Raw genomic sequence first — 17,249 nt, 5'->3', positions numbered from 1 at the left:
TATTTCTTTGAATCTGGTGGCCTATAATACAATTGACATTACCTGCTGAGACTAGATCATAAAACATACCATCTACCTGGTTCTCTTGGGAAACTCTTGGAACAGCCACCACACTGTAATGGATGACAGTCTATGAACAGACCCCACTTGGAAAGGAACTTAGGCCCCTGGCCCATAGCAAGCCTAAGTAAGCAAATGACAACCAGCATTAAATCACCAATTATGTAATTATGTGAGTGTACCATCATGGATATGAAACCTTCAGTCAAAAACAAAGCTGCCCCAGCTATAGGGCATATGCAGATTTATGAATTAAATGCATGTCATTGTTTTAAATTGGTAAGTTCTGAGACGGCTTGTTATGCAACACTTAATCAAAATTAATAAATGGATATTGTAACTGTGACGTATTTGTATATTTGTGCCCATGCAAGTGTCTGTGTGTGCACATGTGCATTTTAAAGCAAAGTACTGAGACTGTTGAAAAGAGGAATGCATTTCTTCTTCTTAATCACTGAATATAGCAGCTCTGAATCTATATTTTGAATCAGCCCGAAGCAGATCCCAGCTTCCCTGGTGGCTCGGTGGTAAAGAATCCACTTGCCAATGCAGGAGACGTGGGTTTGATCCTGTGTCGGGAAGATTCTCTGGAGAAGGAAATGGCAATCCACTCCAGTATTCCTGTCTGGGAAAACCCCAAGGACAGAGGAGCCTGGTGGGCTATAGTTCACAGGGTCATAAAAGAGTTAGATACGACTGAGCGACTAAACAACAACAACAACAAAGCTGATCCCATGCCCTAGCCCATGTAACTGATGAAAGCTTTATACTCAGTTCCTTTGGGGTCTCTCCCACTAGGTGCCATGATCTGAGAGATTTCTTCAATGCTAAACACTAAAAGCTATCTGAGAGGGAAACAAAATGCTGTTTGTGTGAATGGCACATTTAAATTTGCATATACTGAAATTCTATTCTTCAGTGAATTGTTTACTCATTTGCTTGATAGGCATTTACTGAGAAGTTATCATGTGCTTACTGTGCTTGGCACTGGAGATAAAACATGAATTAGACTCCTTCACAATTAGATGCTAAGAAACACACCCTACAGTCACGTAATAACTGTGCCTTAACACAGAGAACCTCCTTAGGTGTCGGCATGAGCCATGCTTGGAATGCTTGGTGAGGCCGGAAGTCTCTATGGTTAGGGTTAGACTCCCCAGGGACCTCACAAAATCCTCCCTCTCCGAGACCGTATCATTTCTTCCCTCACAAATCAGTATTTTAAAAATAGGATCCTACTCATCTGATGATAACAGATGCATATTTGTTGAGCTTGTACTTTGTGTGCTAAGTTTTTAAGTTCTTTAAATGTGTCATCTCATTTAATTCTCACCAAAGCTCTACGATGAAGGTATAATTATTCTTACTTTTCAGATGGGCAAATCAAGGCATCAAAAAAAAAAAAAAAAAGATCTGTGAGGTACATAGCTACTAAGTTGTAAGCCAGGAATTGAACCCTGACCCTGTTTGCAGTGAAAATACCAGCTTGTACCATTCTGTTACTGTCACCTGCGAAGCCCGTTACCAATTCCTGGGAAATAAAAATAGAAACTAGATAATAAAGTCTAACCTTTTTTCCCTTTGTGCTTTAGTCCAGTTTGGCTTGCTTATAGAATACTGCTTGCAGAAACCTTGCAGCTTGTCCTTCAGTCCAGAGTTGTCTGTGAGAAACAGCTGTGTGGACACCTCACCTTCCGTGTGCAAAAGCGCTGCTCCAGATACTCCGATTCAAGATGGCGGCAGTGGGCTGTGTGCAGTGACAGCTGCGCCCGCACTGCACTCTGGCACGTGAACAACACAACTGCGCCCAGTAGGATCCCAATAGCTCTGCCCTGCCCACGCCCTGTCAAGAGAGCTCGCGCCTCTTAACTCTTATGAAAGAATAACAATTTCCTTCCCTTCAGAATAAAACTCCGTTTTCATCTACTGGCGCCAGCTGCTGCTGCTGCTGCTGCTAAGTTGCTTCAGTCGTGTCCGACTCTGTGCGACCCCATAGACGGCAGCCTACCAGGCTCCGCCGTCCTTGGGATTCTCCAGGCAAGAATACTGGCGCCAGCAACACTGGACAAAAGGACCCTTCTTGGAGACCAACTCAGGAGGGTTGGTAACACTACCTTATGAATAAGCATTTAGAAGTTTCTACCAAATGTATTACATTTAATTTGACTAATGTAGAATGTGAAAGTTGGAATATAAAGAAAGCTGAGCACCGAATAATTGATGCTTTTGAACTGTGGTGTTGGAGAAGACTCTTGAGAGTCACTTGGACAGCAAAGAGATCCAACCAGTCCATCCTAAAGGAAATCAGTCCTGAATATTCATTGGAAGGACTGAAGGTGAAGCTGAAACTCCAATTCTTTGGCCACCTGATGCGAAGAACTGACTCATTTGAAAAGACCCTGATGCTGGGAAAGATTGAAGGCGGGAGAAGGGAACAACAGAGGATGAGATGGTTGGATGGCATCACCGACTCAATGGACATGAGTTTGAGCAAGCTCTGGGAGTTGGTGAAGGACAGGGAAGCCTGGCATGCTGCAGTCCATGGGGTCGCAAAGAGTTGGACACGACTGAGCGACTGAATTGAACTGAACTGAACTGAATGTAGAATGTGAAACCATGAGTCAGATCATAATTTTCTACATTTTCATAAAACAAAATATTACATACTATGTGTTTTCACATACGGGTTCATTTATAATCATTTCTTTAAATTATCCACCATTCTTGCAAAAATATGTTATTGGTAGCAAGTGTTGAAGAAAGAGGGAATCATCTAGCCCAGTTGTGAAGCAGATGGAAGCTAACCAAACAACATATTCTTAGAGATCATTGCTGAATCTAGGTTAATGCCCTTGCACATCTCTACTCCCACACTTGCCCCTTCTTAGGTTCGTTAACTTGGGCCATGTTAGTGAAGATTAAGAATTTACAACAGCTCACTCTCAACTAGGAATCAAAGCCAAGTATTGAATACAATAATGGGGTTCAAATGGCCCCATCTTATTTCTCACTACTTCTTACCACACATTTCTAAGCTACACCATGTCTCCCATATGTGACCTACTATTGCCACATCTGTACCTTTCTTCATCATATCCTCCACTTTCAAGTCATTCAATGCCATCCACCCTGTTTTCCTTTGGAGAGGACCTTCCCCCTAAAATACAATTCTTCATGACCAACACACCAGAGGCCTTTCTACTGTTACAATAGAAGTTTTAGGCCCTCTTTTTTCTCTGTTCTTTGACTGCCTATGTATCATTTCTGCCTTTCTCGGGCCTAACTTTGTAGCACTGTCTTCTGTTGCTGACCCATCATTTAAACTGCCTGTTCTTGAACAAACTCATCTGTATTGGCTTCACCATTTCTGCCAGCTTTCTACTGGATCTGGTCACACCTGTCCTCTGGCTCCATTCAGGCTCCAGGACTCCATCCAGCAAAGTAATTCTAACTTGTTTGGCTGTGGGATTGGATAAAATCTAGACCATGTTATTCCTCAAATTTTACCTACTCAGAGACGGTATCTCCTATATTCCACCTTGCACTCATCCTTCTAATACAAGGCATCCTATCAGTGCTTACTTAAACACTGTCAAACACTCTTCTGTGCTCATCTGGATGCTTTTAATATTGTGCAGTAGTCACAGTGTGAGTGCTTGTCTTATTTTCTCTGAACAGCCTGCAAATTATTTGTTAGGACAGACAGGTTCGTCTACCTTTTATGTCTGCTTCTTTTGTCTTACTGTAAGATAAAATAGCTTCAGTTTAGGCACAGATGTTCCATATATGCTTACTGAGTAGAACAAAATAAAATTCCAGATCACAAACACTGGAATCTAGTGGTCCTTTACATAGTCAGTCTTTGCATAATATTCAACACATAAATGAAATGACAAAGGAGGTTATTAGAATATAGGGGAGGAGAGGTTTTCCCTATGATAATTTATCCAAAATTCTAATATATATGATAAGTACCTCTATCATCATTTCATTAAATATTCAAGAATCATCACCATAATGAAGTACTGTTATTGATAGGATATCTCCTATAATTCATGAGGGTTTAAGTAGAAAAAGTTAAGTTTCTAAGTTTCTTAGAAAATGCTAATGACTTATTAAAAAGGTGTTACATTAAAGCAGTTTATGACTAGATGAGTATCTGTTCGGTCCTACAAATAAAGAATAAAGACCCAACTAAAACTGATTTCACAGGTTGTAACAATAAAGGGGTTTTGAAAAATTCTGAGATAAAAATTTTCTCTAGAGACATTCAAATTAGGAATAAAGAAATATGAAAACTATTTGCTTCATGTAATCCTCCCAGAAATGAACGTAGTTTTCTGTGAAATAAAGACTGCCATGAGTTGCTTACCCTTGTATAGCACTCACAAAGTTAATGTTTTGTTTTATTTTCTAAGAATAAAATAAGCATTATAATGTCAAAAGCCCTCTACTACAAAACAAGCACTAGACTTTTTCAGAGATATTATCTCATAAAGTCCTCAAAACCATCTCTGGGGAATTACTGTCCTCTTTTTTTAGATGAAGAGACCAAAGATTAATGAGTTTAAATAAGCAGCCAAACTTAAACAACAGCAAATGGCAAAACAAGGATTCAGTGGGGTTTTTTTTTACTTTTAAATTCAGACTGAGGCAGATATTTCCCAACTAATTATTATGTATGCAATTACTTAACAGGTAGAAATTAGACAACTTAATAGGGTTATATACAGACCTTTGCTTCATAAATTTAGTTTTAAAATGAAACCAAATTTTAAAGTAAAATAAAGAGTAGCTTTTAGAGAAGGGGTTATGAGATTACTGCTTTATTTTTCATCATCTTCTATGTGTGTTAGTCACTCAATCATGTCTGCCTCTTTGCGACCCTATGGACTGTAGCCCACCAGGCTCCTTTGTCCATGGAATTCTCCAGGTAAGAACACTGGAGTGGGTAGCCACTCACTTCTTCAGGCGATCGTCCCAAGGCAGGGATCGAACCTGCATCTCCTGCTTGGCAGGCAGATTCTTTACCATTTGAGCCACCAGGCAAGTTCATTCTCTTCTATACATAAATTTTATCCAGAGACTCTTACTGAGCATCGTGGGACAAGTAGAAGATTTGATACTAAATGCTGATAGAAATATATTCTTTTTAGTATTTTTATAATATGATAATTCTGCATTCTTTCAAGTAAAGGGACAGATATTAAGGGGATAATTCTCACAGCAGTTACTTAAAATCCCAGTTACTATTTCATCACTCTGTGAATGGATCTATTGTCCTGCTTACCAGAAGGGGCTACCACTGTAATGATCGAGCACTGTGTATTTTCACAGCATCCAAAAACCAGAATGGTGATTGCAACTAGGAGAGAAGTTCACATTAGAAATCATTCTTAATAGAATCCCAGAATTCTGAATTCATTTGAAATTATGTAATTTAAAGATTCTTTTAATCTGTTCTGAAATTTTATTTTCATGGAGACTATAAACCTCTACAACAAGAGCCTTACTCTGTTAAATTAGCCTTTCTTGAGTCTCTTACCAAATGCAATACTCATTCTAAGGTGCAGGAGGGTCAGAGGGAGAAAAGGAGAACAAATATCAAAGTCAAAGACTTACTTCCTCTAGCAGTTTGAACCGGGAGGGTGATAACTATGTGACAGTCCATCACAGAGTTTCCAGGATGGTGGCATGCTCAGTCACTCAGTCATGTCCAACTCCTTGTGATCCCATGGATTGTAGCTCGTCAGACTCTGCTGTCTGTGAGATTTCCCGGACAAGAATACTGGAGTGTGTTGCTATTTCCTTCTCCAGGAGAATCTTCTGACCCAGAGATCAAACCCATGTCTCTTGCGTCTCTTGCAGATTCTTTACCATTGCGCCACCTGGGAAGCCCATGATGGAAGCAGTGCTGCAATTCTTTGTAGTTGACAGAATATAGCTCAAGAAATCTGCACCAATCTGATCTCCCATGTACAGTTGTCCTCATGACTTGAGCTTGAAAACACCAAGAACAACATTCCTTGGCCACACAGTCCAATGACTAGAATCTTCCAGTTTTATTGTTCTTTGCTTTTTTTCTTGAAAGAGGCCTTGTCAAATCAGAATGAAAAGAATGTTTTAAGGTGTGAGAAAATTAAAATTTCCTATTTAAAGCCTAGAGTTCATTAGCAGGAGTATATTTACTTATTTCAAGGGTCACTGGGTTACACAGAAGAGCCTGCTTCTCTGCTACCCAAGTCCCAAATCATTCACCTGAAAATGGTTTAGAAACACTCTCAGGTCTATTAGCTTTCTATGAGGCCTAATTCATCTTTGCTGTGCTTTGTCTTGTGACCCTGTCAAGTGAAGGGTCCTGCTAGGATTACGTACTATCCCTTTCTCACTTGATCATTTTTCAGTTAAATAATTGTCTAAGCTTAATTGCTTGCAGTGACTAAAATTTTGTTTATATTACACTGCAGTTTTCTTTTACCAGTGATACTTGGTTAACTACTTTATTATTTATTACCTAATATAGAAAATTTTTGTAGAAGAAATATTCTTATTAATTGGACTTTTTTATTGAACTAGTTTTATTGTAGATGTATTAAGGCTAAAATCTAAATTTTGCCAAATAAGAGAAGTCTATTCTTGACAGTACAGAGTTAGACTAGAAATAAAGAGATTTTATAATATTACAATACTGAGAGGTAGAATGTAATGAGTGCAGTCTTCGGAGACTATTAAACCTCAGTTTGGATTCAGCATCAGACATATCAAGTCCTGGGAGTTTTCTGAACTTAAATTATCTCATCTTTAAAATGAAAATATTAATATCAACCATACACAGATTGTTTGAAGATTATAGATGATACAAAAAGCACAATATTTAATTTGTTAGGTATTACTTGTTTTAACTATGTCATCTTGAAAGAGCTACTTGTGTTTCAGTTTCCTTGGAAAAACAGAAGGGTGGACTAGATAATTTCTACCTTTTCTGTCAAAACTTATAATTAAATCAATTACTTACAATCTCTGTTGGTTCTTTGAATAACTTTACATCAACTAGAGTTTTTTCATGTTAAAATTTTCCAGGTGGGTAAAGAGGACATTAATTGAAATTTAGACAGTAATGTGAGGACAAGTTGATAAAAATAAAATGGTTAACAAGAAGTGTTTCAGTATGGAAATACTTCAGAGCAAAAGTAATCACATGGTTCATGGTTAAATAATCTGTTTAAAGAACTTGTTTTATGACTCCCTAAAAGATTTAATGACTGGTCTTAGAAAAATCACTGAAAAAATTTAATTGACTCACTTAATTTCAACTTAATCAACCTATAGAAATGAGTACACCTGCCATATACTTAGAATTTCCATGGGGAAAAAGGGAAATAAACACACTAAATAGAATCATTTTTTAACTTGTAAATTATTTCTGTGTACAACAGAAATGTTATCAATCTTGCCTGAAATCAATTTTTTTTTTTTTTTTTTAATAACTAGGAGCCTTTGTCTAGGGTTGCCTAAAGAGAATAATTAATTTTTACAAATTTTGGATCCATAGTCTTTGGGTAAAATTACTTTTAAAGCTAGATTATTTTTATAGCAGATATTAACTTATGAACCTGACAAAACTGGCCTGCATGCAGTCATTCTGTGAATTCTGTCATTACAAGTCATTCTGTGAAATGTTGAGAAATAATATTGACACTAGCTTGATACGGTTTAATAAGAAAATTTGGACATTTTCTTAACTGATACAAATTTAGAAAAAAATGTTAAATAATATAATAAGCTTTTCATAATTCCTTAGAACATTCACTGATATATTACCACTGAAACCTTGTGTTTTAATCTACCTAGAAGTTTTTGTTTTTCCTTGTCTGAATTTTTTTTTTTTTTTTAATTTTTTTAATTTTATAAATTTATTTATTTTAGTTGGGGGCTAATTACTTTACAATATTGTAATAGTTTTTGTCATACATTGACATGAATCAGCCATGGGTTTACATGTTTTTAAAAATGACCCCAAAGCTTTATCTCTCATCAACAGTAGTAGGTTTTATTTTTTTTAATTTGTTTTTACTTTGAGACAGTTATACTAAACTTTCTAAATATATTTTACAAAACAACTTCATTAAGCCATAAACCATGTTTAATAATTCAAACCATAAAGACAGCAACACAAAATTTGAAACCAGAGAACATATACTTCTTCATTTACAAAAGGATCATAAGAGAGGTAGACACCCTTTCTCCTGTTTGTGAGCAAGGGGTCAAGAGACCTGAGCAAAAGAGTTTCAAAACTAAGTACTTATACAAATCTTTCCTTATCTGAAATCTGTCCTCCAAATTTGGAGTAAATAAACTTTATATGAAAATCAGTATGGGGGATGGGGTTAGCTAGATATGGCTAACTTGGCTCCAACTAATATTTTTTTTCTATGAGAAAACAGCTCATCCTGAAACATCTTATGAAAAGAAACAATAGCAATAATAAAGTATTAATAGCAACACTTACATCTATCTTTTTTTGAGTCTTTAATAATAAGCTCTATGACTCAAGACTTTACCTACATTATGCCTTGCCTGGAAGTAGGTTTTTTTGTATTAAATTGAGAAAGTATGTATATAAACATAATTTGGATAATTTGAAATTTCATGTAATAGCTTGAGCTCATTTTATAGTGGTCTATTAGCTCTATTAAAATTCTATACTCTCTAAAACAAGAAATCAACGACTTTTTAAACAACTAAAAATACCAAAGCTTGAAAGGGGCCCTATTTTACTCCAAGCACTGAGTATGACATTTTGCAAAATTTCTAATTCCACTGGGTTGGTCAAAAAGTTCATTCAGGTTTTTCAATGCAATGTTTCTGTAACAAACTTTTTGGTTAATCCAATAATTTGAGATCCTCAACACACACACCATAAAAACTTCTTCGAGGTCAACTTTCACCAATTACCTTCAAGGCAGTCTTAAGGATCTTTGCCACTGCCCTTGCAACTCATTCTATTCTCTTCCCAACTACATTTTCTCAAAGGTACAAAACCCTGTTCAAGATGAGAAAGGAACAAAACAAACATACTGATCATCTTCTCTTATTCCAATATACTAAGCATCAGGATCAGTCTTAAGGAAGCAAGAAAATAAAGCTTATAACTTCCTCCTTATGAAGATACTTCACACATTTATTGATATTTCTACTTTTATTTATTAATCTTTTATGAGTTGGGAAACTGAGACAAGTAGGAAATATCAAGTAATTAAAGCTGCAGAGAAACTCTCAAACTCTTCTTAAACCTATTCCTTCCTCATAGGAAAGTATAAGATTAATTTAAAGCCTTATTTTCTATCCTAAGAAGGGGATTAATCTAGCATGCCATAACAAGGGAGAAAAGAAATGATCTAGAACGTTTTTTAAAGTACTTATTGTATTTAGGATCTCAGAAGGACTCAAGATTCTGTGAGGGTCTGGCTAAAGAGGCACACTTCAGAAGCTAGGTATCTTACTAAGTAACAAAAGGAAAAACAAATAACAATTAGAAATGGGAGAGTAATTGTGGCATCATGTCCAAGAACAGTAACAACCACCCTACCTCTGCCCCTGAAGCACTGTCAAATCAAGTAGAAAGTGGCAGAATTTCAACAAAGTACTGGAAATAAATAAAGGAAAGTGAATCTCTAGTCAAAGGTAAAAGAGGAAAAACGAGAGGACTTGAGCATGAGAAATCTCCCCTTGATGGTCCATACCAGGAGGTATTACTCTAAATGATGAACCTGTATGGCATCCATCAGAGAAGTTAGTGAAAAGTAAGCCAACTAAATACATGCATGAAATATGCATGAATTTTAGGAACCATGGCTCCACCAAGAATTCCACTTCAGTCTAATGGGAAGAAGAAGGAAGCAATCCCACTACTGGGCACAGTATTAAAAGCCTCCAAGTTACTTTGATTTTACTACCTCTTTAGGTTTGAGGATGAACTTAAAAGCAGCTCTCTCTTTGACAGATAAGAACTCAATGAACAGGAACAATGACATAGAGAAAGCTGTAAAACTAAACACAAGGGAAACCTAAATCAATTTCAACCTGCTACAGGCTTCAGTGAGGCTGCATTTTGCTTTTGCCCAGAACCCTCAGCAGACCAGATCTCGGAGCCTTAGCATCACCCCCTGCCTCAGCCTGCCTGGTGCCCTCTCTTCCAGGAGATTTCCTTTTCCTAGACCTCGAGAAGGTCTGGCAGAAACAGCTTAAAAAACAACTGAAGCAGAGTGGTGGTGATGCCAAGGATGTCACTGCAGGAGAGGAGGACCCGAGCTCTGGGGACACTCAGAACTCACAGGGAGAGCTCACAGGGCTGGATCTGACATTCCTGATGCATTACACAGGCATCTTCATCCTTCTGACTCTGTAATCCATCTTGCAGGTAGAAGAAAAAAGTTAAAAGCCGTCAATGCAAACACACATATACAGAAAGGACTTGCCCTTCTCAGCCATTTCTTTCATACGCCATCTGGGCCCAAGGATCCTAGTTTGTTTCTCAAGTTCTGTATCCCCCCTCTGCCCATTCCAGATGAAGAGGTGTCATTATTTTCCCTTCTGGAGTAACCCGGGATCCCCTGTGGAAACTGCATGGTGAAGTTGGCAGAGGCACCATCAGCCTGGATCACTGAACGGTTTTGTGGTACCCATGTCCTTTCTTCAGCCTCCATCCTGGAACCACTTAGAATTGATATTTGGGAAAGAAACACATTTTTAGAGTGTCGAGCCATCATACATTTGGATATATGTTTGTTGTATATGTGTATCGAGCCCAGAATTTTGCAACCCCATGCCTCATCCCTACCTCATTGGGAAGGTCAAGATAACGTTCCTTGGCACTGAGCAGGGTCAGCTTTTTATCTACCACCTCATCTTCTTCACTCTGTGGTGGTACAAAAGGGTTGGAAGATGCCAGGGCAGTGGGTCTTCACTTTCTCCTTCCTCTTGCTCTTTCTCATTCTCCTTGTCCTCACAACCTTCCTCAGATGTCTATGCATTTTTGGAGATGAATCTAGCTTTCTTTTCTGGACTGGAAGCATGGCAAGATCTTGTGTAACATCGCCCACAGGACTCTCAGATGTCCCCTCCAATGGCTCTGAAGATTCTAAACTTTTCTTCAGAGAATCATTCTCCTATGGGTAGAATCTATCCTCTGTATCATGAGTATATGGTGATATCTTCAAGTCATCAGCAACATAGGTTGGAATGGAGACTGAAGATTCCCAACCTCTCTCATTGAGAGGTTTTTTTTTTTTTTTTGACCCACTAAGCTGAAAACTGGGTTTTCAGCTTAGCCACCTTTGCAGAAACAAGGAGCTTAAAAAAAGAGGATCAAAAATCAAATGCTAATGGAAGTAGTCCCCTCACTCCACTGATTTACCCTCTGCTATCATAGACAAACAGCGGCACTGGTCTCAGATTTCCCCTCTGGATTTATCTAAAGGAGTTTAAGGACCTTTGGAAATAGAGTCCTCAGGTTGTTCTTCTTGGCCTGGAAGTTCTCAGCTTCCCTAAAAGGAGAGATAAAGTCACTGAAATACGTGTTCCATGAACAGTGGAGTTCCTCCTGGTCACACAAAATCTATTGTTTAATAAAACTTAGCCAAACCCAGGATAAATTCCTGGGCAGAAACCTGCCACATTTCCAGAGCAGTATTCTCCATGTATATTAGAATCACCTGGGGTATTTTTTGAAAAAGCAGATTTCTGGGACATACCCCAGATCTACAGTCAGAATCTCTAAAGCTGGGTTCTAGGAATTTTTATTTTTTCCCTAGTAACTTAAGTGATTTTCACGCATTCTAAAATTAAAAACTATTACCTTAGAGGGACTCTGAATCCAGTATTCTATGGGGTTATAGAGATGAGTGCCCTTCAAAAACATCCCACTTTGCCCTATAGGTTTATCCTAATCATCTCAGCCCATCCTTATTTCTGAACATCTTTAATCATAATCACTAAATTTGGAATGTTGTCCTTTGTTATCTTCTATTATAATTTAACTTCTGAACATTGTAACTATGTCTTTAACCAGATTATAAGCTTCTCAGGGTCAGGGAATCTTTTAGACTTGTTAGTTTTTCACAGTGGCTTGCCAGGTGCCTGTTAAATAGAATTTGTTATTGTTGTTCAGTAGCTAAATCATGCCTGACTCTTTGCAACCCCACGGACTATCACCTGCCAGGCTCCTCTGTCCATGGAATTCTCCAGACAAGAATACTAGAGTGAGTTGCCATTCAGGGGATCGTCTATACTTGGGATTGAATCCATGTGTCCTATATTTGCAGGCAAATTCTTTACCACTGAGCTTCCAGGGAAGCCCTAATAAATGGAATAAGTGAATGAAAATATGAGTAGGTTTATATTCCAGTGTACAGTGATTGTATTAGATGAGGCTTTTCTGTAGGAAGAGCTATCGAGAATGCAAAGGACATAGACCCTAAGGAAAAACATAATCCAATTCCCCAAATTTACAGATAGGGAAGCTAAGACTCAAGTAACATAATGACCTGCTTAATGCTGAGCTTGGCAAGTCTGTTGGATAAAGCACCTAATAGAAAATATTTTAGGCTCTGTGGGTCCTATGGTCCTCTTACAAATATTCATCTGCTGTAACACAAAAGCACCCACAGTCAATAAGTAAATAAATAATCATGGCTTTGTTCCAATAAAATTTTGTTTACAAAACAGGTGGTAGACCAGATTAGGCAGCAGGCTATAGCCTGCCAAACCTTGGCCTAAAGTCATACCACTACTAGGCAGCAGGGCTTGGATTAGAAATCAAGTCACCTAACTCCCAGCAAGTGCACTTTCTACAGAAGAGTAAAAGATGATAGAATGAGAAAGGGCTTTTTCCCTTAAAAGAGGGACTTTAAATTAGGAAAAGATCAAAATATGTCTGGGAATATAGTACTTTGAACATAGTCTCTTATGACCCACAGTTATTAACACAAACAACTAGTAGTAAAATTCTGAAACTGGTTAATTTTCAAACAGATCCATCTTTGGGAAAGTGGGAGGAATACATTGAACATTTCCTATCATTTGGTTCAGTTCAGTTCAGTGGCTCAATCATGCCTGACTCTTTCTGACCCCTGGCAGCAGGACAGGCCTCTCTGCCCATCACCAAATCCTGGAATTTACTCTAATTCATGTCCATTGAGTCGGTGATGCCATCCAACCATCCCATCCCCTGTTGTCCATCCCCTTCTCTTCCCACCTTCATTTTTTCCCAGCATCAGGGTCTTTTCAAATGAGCCAGTTCTTCACATCAGGTGGCCAAAATATTGGAGTTTCAGCTTCAACATCAGTCCTCCCAATGAATATTCAGGACTGATTTCCTTTAGGATGGACTGGTTGGATCTCCTTGCTGTCCAAGGGACTCTCAAGAGTCTTCTCCAACACCACAGTTCAAAAGCATCAGTTCTTTGGTGCTCAGCTTTCTTTATAGTCCAACACTCACATCCATGCATGACTACTGGAAAATTCATAGCTTTGATTAGACAAATCTTTGTTGGCAAACTAATGTCTTTGCTTTTTAATAAGCTGCCTAGGTTGGTCATAACTTTTCTTCCAAGTAGTAAGCATCTTTTAATTTCATGGCTGCAGTCACCATCTGTAGTGACTTTGGAGCCAAAAAAATAAAGTCTCTCACTGTTTCCGCTGTTTCCCCATCTATTTGCCATGAAGTGATGGGACTGGATGCCATCATCTTAGTTTTCTGAATGTTGCGTTTTAAGCCAACTTTTTCACTCTCCTCTTTCACTTTCATCAAGAGGCTCTTTAGTTCTTTTTCACTTTCTGCCATAAGGGTGGTGTCATCTGCATGTCTGAGGTTATTGATATTTCTCCTGGCAATCTCCATTCCAGCTTGTGATTTATACAGTCCAGTATATCACATGATGTACTCTGCATACAAGTTAAATAAGCAGGGGGACAATATACAGCCTTGACATACTCCTTTCCCGATTTGGAACCAGTTTGCTGTTCCATGTCCAGTTCTAACTGTTGCTTCTTGACCTGCGTACAGATTTCTTAGGAGGCAGCTAAGGTGATCTCGTATTACCATCTCTTTCAGAATTTTCCACAGTTTGTTGTGATCCACACAGTCCAAGGCTTTGGCATAGTTAATAAAGGAGAAGTAGATGTTTTTCTGGAACTCTCTTGCTTTTTTGATAATGCAGCAAATGTTAGCAATTAGATCTCTGGTTCCTCTGCCTTTTCTCAATCCAGCTTTAATGCAGCAAATGTTAGCAATTAGATCTCTGGTTCCTCTGCCTTTTCTCAATCCAGCTTTCATATCTTGAAGTTTTTGGTTCATGTACTGTGAAGCCTAGCTTGGAGAATTTTGAGCATTACTTTACTAGCATGTGAGATGAGTGCAATTGTGCGGTAGTTTGAGCATTCTTTTGCATTGCCTTTCTTTGGGATTGGAATGAAAACTGACCTTTACCTGTCCTGTGGCCACTGCTGAGTTTTCCAAATTTGCTGACATATTGAGTGCAGCACTTTCACAGCAACATCTTTTACAATTTGAAAGAGCTCAACTGGAATTCCATCACCTCCACTAGCTTTGTTCGTAGTGATGCTTCCTAAGGCCCACTTGACTTCACATTCCAGGATATCTGGCTCTAGGTGAATGATCACACCAACATTATCTGAATCTTTTCTGTATAGTTCCTCTGTGTATTCTTGCCACCTCTTCTTAATATCTTCTGCTTCTGTTAGGTCCATACTGTTTCTGTCCTTTATTGTGACCATCTTTGCATGAAATGTTCCCTTGGTATCTCTACTTTTCTTGAAGAGATCTCTAGTCTTTCCCATTCTATTGTTTTGCTCTGTTTCTTTGCATTGATCACTGAGGAAGGCTTTCTTATCTCTCCTTGTTATTCTTTGGAGCTTTGCATTCAAATGGGTATATCTTTCCTTTTCTTCTTTGCCTTTAGCTTCTCTCCTTTTACAGCTATTTTTAAGGCCTCCTCAGGCAACCATTTTGCCTTTTTTGCGTTTCTTTTTCTTGGGGATGGTCTTGGTCACTGTCTCCTGTACAATGTCATGAACCTCCGTCCATAGTTCATCAGGCACTCTGTCTATCAGATCTAATCCATTGAATCTATTTGTCACTTCCACTGTATAATTGCAATGGATATGATTTAGGTCATATCTGAAAGGTCTAGTGGTTTACCCTACTTTCTTAAATTTAAGTCTGAATTTGGCAATAAAGAGTTCATGATCTGAGGCACAGTCAGCTCCCAGTCTTGTTTTTGCTGACTGTATAGAGCTTCTCCATCTTTAGCTGCAAAGAACATATTCAATCTGATTTCAGTGTTGACCATCTGCTGATTTCCATGTATAGAGTCTTTTCTTGTGTTATTGGAAGAAGGTGTTTGCTATGACCAGTGAGTTCTCTTGGCAAAATTCTGTCAGCCTTTTCCCTGCTTCATTTTGTACTCCAAAGGCCAAATTTGCCTGTTACTCCAGGTATCTCTTGACTTCCTTCTTTTGCATTAAAGTCCCCTATAATGAAAAGGACATGTTTTGGGGGTGTTGGTTCTAGAAGTTCTTGTAGGTCTTCATAGAACCATTCAACTTCAGCTTCTTCAGCATTACTGATTGCGGCATAGACTTGGATTACTCTGATATTGAAATGTTTGCCTTGGAAAGGAACAGAGATCATTCTGTCATTTTGAGATTACACCCAAGAACTGCATTCTGGACTCTTTTGTTGACCATGAGGGCTACTCCATTTCTTCTAAGGGATTCTTGTCCACAGTAGTAGATATAATGGTCACCTGAGTTAAATTCGCCCATTCCAGTCCATTTTAGTTCACTGATTTCTAAAATGTCGATGTTCACTCTTGCCATCTCCTGTTTGGCCGCTTCCAATTTGCCTTGATTCATGGACCTAACACTCCAGGTTCCTATGCAATATTCCTCCTTATAGCATCGGAATTTACTTCCATCACCAGTCACATACACAACAGGGTGTTGTTTTTGCTTTGGCTCCATCTCTTCATTCATTTTGTAATTATTTCTCTACTCTTCTCCAGTAGCATACTGGGCACCTACCAACCTGGGGAGTCATCTTTCAGTGTCCTATCTTTTTGCCTTTTCATGCCGTTCATGGTGTTCTCAAGGCAAGAATACTGAAGTGGTTTGCCATTCCCTTCTCCAGCAGACAACGTTTTGTCAGAACTGTCCACCAGGACCCTGATTTGATTCAGGTAACATTCTGTACCTACAAAGTTCATCCCACTGAGTTATAATAACTTGTTTAGAGATCTGTCTCCTTCACTAGGCTCGGCACTCCCTGAGGGCAGGAAGTCCTGCTTGTCACTTCATCCCAAGTGTCTCCATGGTTCTTGGCATCTGGAAGGTGTTCAGTGTTTGTGGACTTCAAAATGCAGGTCTTTACAGGCTGCCCTCCAAACCCTGGGCTCTATGTTTGATTCTCCCCTCTCTTTGAATGAACAAACTGAAATTTGGGGGGAAAAACTTAACAATGCTGGCTAGTGCTCAACTATAAATCCAGCTACCAATCCAGAGCTTGTGATGTCAGTAGCTGGTTTCACTCAGAAAAAAAAAAAAAAAGAAGGGAGGGGAGCTACTAGGGTGGTGGTTAGCATCATTCGGTGCAATTCTATACGAGTAGCCTCTCCCACCCACTTCCCTACTAAAATCACAAGAAATGCTACCCAGGGAGGCCCTCAGTTATTCAGGTTCCTGGCTCCCTCAGGCCCACTTCTCTCTCACTCCACCACACTTTTTCATCTTTCTGATAAAGTGTCAGCACCCCTCTGGCCATCCCCATCTCCCCACTCTGCCTCATGCAAGGTCTCCCCAAAACTTCTGTCATCCCTGGACTACAAGGATTTGCCATGACACATACCCATGGGACACATATCCAATTCCAGACCCAATTCCATCCTCACATTGATGCCCCAATGTGAGGAACCCTCCACAAGAGCTGGGTGTGCTCATATGCAGGGATGCTGTTCAACCCCAGAGGGCAAGTGCCTGACAAGATGCAGAAGAGATTTGTACCACAAGAATGCCACTAAATCTGGAGGCCCTGATTACTCAGGATTTCACACACTGGAAATTATTTGGAAGTATAATATATATGAATTCACATGCCACAATATGAGCCATTT

At 38.9% G+C, this 17,249-nt stretch overlaps 1 long non-coding RNA gene and 1 pseudogene across 1 annotated transcript in view; both read right to left on the bottom strand.

Annotated features, from left to right (window-relative positions):
• The window catches only part of LOC145526611 (uncharacterized), a 55,461-nt gene extending 53,431 nt beyond the window's left edge, over positions 1-2,030 (bottom strand). The window contains exon 1 of the long non-coding RNA XR_014069020.1: positions 1,631-2,030. This is a non-coding gene — a long non-coding RNA (uncharacterized LOC145526611). The remainder of the gene's footprint in view (positions 1-1,630) is intronic.
• A 7,968-nt stretch (positions 2,031-9,998) lies between these two features.
• Positions 9,999-11,135, bottom strand: LOC145539623 (uncharacterized protein NECTIN3-AS1-like; annotated as a pseudogene).
• Positions 11,136-17,249: the final 6,114 nt, after the last annotated feature.

This window comes from Giraffa tippelskirchi, chromosome 2, assembly GCF_054371585.1.
Source record: "Giraffa tippelskirchi isolate mGirTip1 chromosome 2, T2T-mGirTip1v1.2.pri, whole genome shotgun sequence".
Taxonomy (NCBI): domain Eukaryota; kingdom Metazoa; phylum Chordata; class Mammalia; order Artiodactyla; family Giraffidae; genus Giraffa; species Giraffa tippelskirchi.
The sequence above is the reverse complement of the archived record's forward strand: the minus strand, read 5'-3'. Positions and strand labels throughout refer to the sequence as shown.